Source organism: Hordeum vulgare, chromosome 3H, assembly GCF_904849725.1.
Source record: "Hordeum vulgare subsp. vulgare chromosome 3H, MorexV3_pseudomolecules_assembly, whole genome shotgun sequence".
Lineage (NCBI taxonomy): Eukaryota > Viridiplantae > Streptophyta > Magnoliopsida > Poales > Poaceae > Hordeum > Hordeum vulgare.
The window spans coordinates 559,687,934-559,695,111 of NC_058520.1; positions in this window are offsets into that span (position 1 = coordinate 559,687,934).

A 7,178-nucleotide genomic window follows, 5' to 3' on the forward strand; every position below is an offset into this window, starting at 1 on the left:
ATCGGGAGGCTTGAGGGCCAAGGCAGTGGCCCCACAAGCCCTGTTGCCGCGGCAAGGGGGGAGGCCGCGGCAACCAAGCTTGTGGCCCCCCTGGCGCTCCCCTGCCCTAGGTCTTTGGCCTATAAATTCCCTAAAAATCCAAAAAAAATCAAGGCATCCACGAAAACACTTTTCCGCCGCCGCAAGCTTCCGTTTCCGCGAGATCTCTTATGGAGACCCTTCCCGGTGCCCTGCCGGAGGGGACTTTGGAGTTGGAGGGCTTCTACATCAACATCATCGCCTCTCCAATGACTCGTGAGTAGTCCATTTCATACCTACGGGTCCGTAGTTAGTAGCTAGATGGCTTCTTCTCTCTCTTGGATCTTCAATACAAAGTTCCCCATGGTCTTCATGGAGATCTATCCGATGTAATCCTCTTTGGCGGTCTGTTTGTTGAGATCCGATGAATTGTGGATTTGTGATCAGATTATCTATGAATTATATTTGAGTCTTTGCTGATTTCTTATATGCACTATTTGATATCCTTGTAAGTCTCTCCGAGTCTTGGGTTTTGTTTGGCCAACTAGATCTATGATTCTTGCAATGGGAGAAGTGCTTGGTTTTGGGTTCATACCGTGTGGTGACCTTTCCGAGTGACAAAAGGGGCAGCAAGGCACGCATCGTGTTGTTGCCATGAAGGGTAACAAGATGGGATTTTATCGTAGATATGAGATTGTCCATCTACATCATGTCATCTTGCTTAAGGCGTTACTCTGTTCTTTTGGACTTAATACACTAGATGCATGCTGGATAGCGGTCGAAGTGTGGAGTAATGTAGTAGATGCAGAAAGTATCGGTCTACTTGTTTCGGACGTGATGCCTATAGATATAATCATTGCCTTAGATAATGTCACGACTTTGCGCGGTTCTATCAATTGCTCGACAGTAATTCGTTCACCCACCGTCTACTTGCTTTCATGAGAGAAGCCACTAGTGAACACTACAGCCCCCGGGTCTATTCACAACTATCGTTTCCACTTTCACTTTTACTTTGCTTGTTTAATTTGTTGCTTTCAGTTCTCACTTTGCAAACAATCTATAAGGGATTGAAAACCCCTTCATAGCGTTGGGTGCAAGCTCTTTGTGTTTGTGCAGGTACTTGAGACTTGACGAGATCTTCCATTGGTTCGATACGTTGGTTCTCAAAACTGAGGGAAATACTTATTGCCGTTGTGCTACATCACCCTTTCCTCTTCAAGGGAACACCAACGCAAGGCTCCAAGGCCGCGGGGAGATCCTTTGCATATTTGCCAAGGAAGTCCCTAAATGCATAGCCGTAGCAGCAGGATTCCTGGCGCCGTAGCAGGGAAGGTGTGTTGTGGCAGTAGCAGAAGGATTTATGGCGCCGTTGCCGGGGAGATCAAGTCAAGAATAGTCTCTCTTCAACGTGATGATTTCTGACGCAAGGAGGAGAGATCAAGTCATCTATCCAAGTAGGTGTCACAAACTCATCTCTTGCATTTACCTTTTTTGCCAGTTGCCTCTCGTTTTCCTCTCCCCCACTTCACATTTGTCGTTTTCATTTTTCTTTCTCCTTTGCCGTTTTCATTTGCCTTTTTGCCGTTTTCCTTTGCCGCTTTCTTTTGCCCTTTGCCATTTTCCTTCGCCGGTTTTCTTGCTTGCTTGTGTGCTTGGTTGTTTGTTGAAGTCATCATGGCTGAAAACACCAAACTTTGCGACTTCTCGAGTACCAATAATAATGATTTTATTAGTACTCCGATTGCTCCCGCCACTAGTGCAGAATCGTATGAAATCAACGCAGCTTTGCTGAATCTTGTTATGAAAGAGCAATTCTCTGGCCTTCCTAGTGAAGATGCCGCATCTCATCTCAATACCTTCATTGAGCTTTGCAATTTGCAAAAGAAAAGAGATGTGGATAATGACGTGGTTAAGTTGAAGCTTTTTCCTTTCTCGTTGCGAGATCGCGCAAAAACTTGGTTTTCTTCTTTGCCTAAAAATAGTATCGATTCTTGGGATAAGTGCAAAGATGCTTACATATCCAAGTATTTTCCGCCGGCTAAGATTATCTCCTTACGTAACGATATCATGAATTTCAAGCAACTTGATCATGAACACGTTGCACAATCTTGCGAGAGGATGAAGTTAATGATTAGAAATTGTCCCGCTCATGGCTTGAGTTTGTGGATGATTATACAAATCTTTTACGTTGGTTTGAATTTTGCTTCTCGCCATATCTTGGACTCCACCTCAGGTGGAACGTTCATGTAAATCACGTTAGGAGACGCTACAAAACTCCTAGACAATATCATGACCAACTACTCTCAGTGGCACACTGAAAGGTCACCTGCTAGCAAAAAGGTACACGCTATAGAAGAAATTAACTCGCTTAGTGCTACGATGGACGAGTTGATGAATTTGGTTGCTAGTAGAAATGCTCCTTTAGATCCTAATGACATGCCACTATCTTCCTTGATTGAGAGTAGCAACGCTAGTTTGGACATTAATTTTGTTGGTAGGAACAATTTTGGCAACAACAATGCTTTTAGAGGAAACTATGTTCCTAGGCCTTTTCCTAGTAACTCCTCTAACAATTATGGCAATTCCTACAACAACACTTATGGAAATCATAACAAATTACCCTCTTATTTAGAGAGTAGTATCAAAGAGTTCATCAACTCTCAAAAGATTTTCAATGCGTCCATAGAGGAAAACTACTCAAAATTGATGATTTGGCTAAGAGCGTTGATAGGATGTCTTGTGATATTGATGATTTAAAAGTTAGATGTGCTCCTCCCAGGGTCAACTTGGATGAAACTTTGAAAGCTATGCGTGTCTTCATGAATGAGAGCAAAGAAAGAACCGTCCAAATTCGCGCTAGGCATGAATGGTTTAAAAGGGCGCGTTCTAGTGATGCAAATCACGAAGATCTTAAAGTGCTTGGTGTAACTCCTCTTGAATCTTTGTTTTTGCATGTCAAACCTATTGATGAAGGGGCTGGATATGAATCCACTTTGGTTGAAAAACGCCCGAATGATTCGGAGCCCACCTATCTTGATGATAAAGGTGTGGAGAGTGGAGTAGAAGAAATCAAAATTTTGGGTAGTAATGAAACTCCCACTTTGGATTTCAAGGAATTCAATTATGATAGTTGCTCCTTGTTTGAATGCATTTCTTTGATGCAATCCATTGCAAACTCTCCACATGCTTATAGCCAAAACAAAGCCTTTACCGCACATATCGTAGATGTTATGATGAAATCTCTTGAAGAGAAGCTTGAATTAGAAGTCTCTATACCTAGAAAACTTCATGATGAGTGGGAACCTACTATCAAAATCAAAATCAAAAACTATGAATGCAATGCTTTGTGTGATTTGGGTGTTAGTGTTTCCGCGATTCCAAAGTCTTTATGTGATATTCTTGGTTTTCATGAGATTGAAGAGTGTTCTCTTAATTTGCATCTTGCGGATTCTACTATAAAGAAACCCATGGGAAGGATCGATTATGTTCTTATTGTTGCAAATAAAAACTATGTACCCGTGGATTTCATTGTACTTGACATAGATTGCAATCCTTCATGTCCCATTATTCTTGGTAGACCTTTCCTAAGGACTATTAGTGCTATCATCGATATGAAGGAAGGGAATATTAGATTTCAATTTCCCCTAAATAAGGGCATGGAGCATTTTCCTAGAAATAAAATAAGATTGCCTTATGAATCTATGATGAGGGCTACTTATGGTTTGAGCACCAAGGATGACTATACGTGATTCCATCATCTTATGCCTAGCTAAGGGCGTTAAACAATAACGCTTGTTGGGAGGCAACCCAACGAATCTATCCTTTTTCTTTCTGTTTTGTGTTTTCCACACTTTCATAATTCTGTTATGATTGTGTTTTTTGTCTTTCTTTTTGCGTTTGTGCCAAGCAAAACCGTTATGATTAGTCTTGGGGATGATCGTTTGTTCATGCTGGAAAAGACAGAAACTTTCTGCTCACGAAAAGAATTTTCATTTTTTTTCTGTAAGAGCTTTTGAGTTGATTCTTTTTGCTGCTGATTTCTACGCAAATTCTTCAGACTGTCGTAAGTTTTCAGATTTTCTTAAGTACCAGAAGTATACTGAGTATACAGATTGCTATAGACTGGTCTGCTGTTAATAGATTATGTTTTTGTTGAGTTGGTTGCTTATTTTGATGAAACTATGGATAGTATCGGGGGTATTAGCCATGGAAGATTGAAAATACAGTAACCCAAGATCAACATAAGTAGAATTTAAGTTCGTACAGTACCTAAGGAAGTGGTGGTTTGCTTTCTTATACTAATGTTATCACGAGTTTCTGTTTAAGTTTCGTGTTGTGAAGTTTTCAAGTTTTGGGTGAAGTTCTTATGGACAAAAAGATAAAGAGTGGCAAGAGCTCAAGCTTGGGGATGCCCAAGGCACCCCAAGTTGATTCAAGGATGTCGTAAAAGCCTAAGCTTGGGGATGCCCCGGGAAGGCATCCCCTCTTTCGTCTTCAATCCATCGGTAACGTTACTTGGGGCTATATTTTTATTCACCACATGTTATGTGTTTTTCTTAGAGCATCTTCTATCGTAGGAGTCTTTTATTTTTGTTGTGTCACAATCATCCTTGCTGCACACCTAGAGAGAGAGACATGCACTCACCGTGATTTTGTCGAGCTTCACTTATATCCTTTGGTTAGACAATTCAGCTCACATGTGCTTCACTTATATCTTTTGAGCTAGTTGATTTTGCTCTATGTGCTTCACTTATATGTTTTAGAGCACAACGGTGCGTGGCTTGGTCGTTGATCTATGCTTTTATAGTAGTCTCAAGAGGGGTAGTTATCCAAAGGGATATGAAAACTTCCACCTTCATGTGCATTGAATAGTTAGAGAAGTTTGATTCATCTCAATTAGTTTTGAGTTGTGGTTATGGTAATATTGAAGTTACATTAGTAAGGTGTTGTGGATCTAGAAATACTTGTGTTGAAGTTAGTGATTCCCGTAGCATGCATGTATGGTGAACCGCTATGTGATGAAGTCTGAGCATGATTAGTCTATTGATTTTTATCCTTTGTGTGGTGGTCGGGATCGCGCGATGGTTTATACCTACCAACCCTTTCTCCTAGGAGTATGCGTTGAATGCTTTGTTTCGATTACTACTAAAACTTTTGCAACAAGTATATGAGTTCTTCATGACTAATGTTGACTCCATGGTTTAGATGCACTTTCACATTCCACCATCATTATCTTCTTTAGTGTCGTATAATTTTCGCCGGTGCACAAAAACCACCATTAGCCTCCCTCAAAACAGCCACCATACCTACATACTATGGCTTTTTCAAAGTCATTCCGAGATATATTGCCATGCAACTACCACCATGACATGTGCCACCACGTCTACATTGCCATTGCATGATCGTAAGATAGCTAGCATGATGTTTCCATTGATGTCCATGCCATGCTAGATCATTGTCACGGTACACTACCGAAGGCATTCCATATAGAGTCATCATTGTTCTAAGTTTTGAGTTGTAAGTGAGATTATCATCATTGATGGAGCGTTGTCCCACGTGAGGAAATAAAAGAGGCAAGAGAAGCCCATATACAAAAAGAGGCCAAAGATGCCCACCAAAAAAAAATAAAAAAAAATAGGTCAAAGAGCCCACCAAAAAAATGAGAGAAAAAGAGAGAAGGGACAATGCTACCACCTTTCCACGCTTGTGCATATTAAGCACCATGATCTTCATGATTGAGAGTCTCTCGTTTTGTCACCACCATATAGCTAGTGGGAAATTTTCATTATATAACTTGGCTTGTATATTCCAATGATAGGCTTCCTCAAATTTTCCTTAGGTCTTCGTGAGCAAGCAAGTTGGATGCACACCTACTAGTTTTCTTTAAGAGCTTTCACATACTCTTAGATCTAGTGCATCATTTGTATGGCAATCCCTACTCATTCACGTTGATATCTATTGATGAGCATCTCCATAGCTCATTGATATGCCTAGTCAATGTGACCATCTTCTCCTTGTTTGTCTTGCAACCTCCACCACACTCCACACCACTTATAGTGCTAAAACCATGGCTCACGCTCATGTATTGCATGAGAGTTGAAAAAGTTTGAGAAAGTAAAGGTGTGAAAACAATTACTTGGCCAATACCGGGGTTGTGCATGATTTAAATTCGTTGTGCAAGGATGATAGAGCATAGCCAGACTATATGATTTTGTAGGGATAACTTTCTTTTGGCCTTGTTATTTTGGAAGTTCATGATTACCTTACTAGTTTGCTTGAATTATTATTGTCTCCACGTCAATAGTAAACTATTGTTTTGCATCTAATGGATCTGAACATTCACGTCACATAGGAGGAGTTACAAAGGACATCTATGCTAGGTGGCATGAAAGCATAAAAAATTCATTCTTTATCACTTCCCTACTCGAGGACGAGCAGGAGTTAAGCTTGGGGATGCTTGATACGTCTCAAACGTATCTATAATTTTTGATGGTTTCACGCTGTTATCTTGTCAACTTTGGATGTTTTGTTTACCTTTTATATCTTTTTTGGAACTAACTTATTAATTCAGTGCCAAGTGCGAGTTCCTGCTTTTTCCGTGTTTTTGACTCTTTTCAGATCTGATTTTGGAACGGAGTCCAAACGGAATAAAATCCCCGAAATAAATTTTTCCAGAACAGAAGAAGATCGGGAGGCTTGAGGGCCAAGGCAATGGGCCCACAGGGGGGCCACAAGCCCTGTTGTCGTGGCCAGGGGGGAGGCCGCGGCAACCAAGCTTGTTCCCCCGTGACGCTCCCATGCCCTAGGTCTTTGGCCTATAAATTCCCTAAAAATCCAGAAAAAAATCAGAGCATCCACGAAAACACTTTTTCCGCCGCCGCAAGATTCCGTTTCCGCGAGATCTCATCTGGAGACCCTTCCCGGTGCCCTGCCGGAGGGGACTTTGGAGTTGGAGGGCTTCTACATCAACATCATCGCCTCTCCAATGACTCGTGAGTAGTCCACTTCAGACCTACGGGTTCGTAGTTAGTAGCTAGATGGCTTCTCTCTCTTGGATCTTCAATACAAAGTTCTCCATGATCTTCATGGAGATCTATCCGATGTAATCCTTTTTGGCGGTGTGTTTGTCGAGATCCGATGAATTGTGGATTTGTGATCAG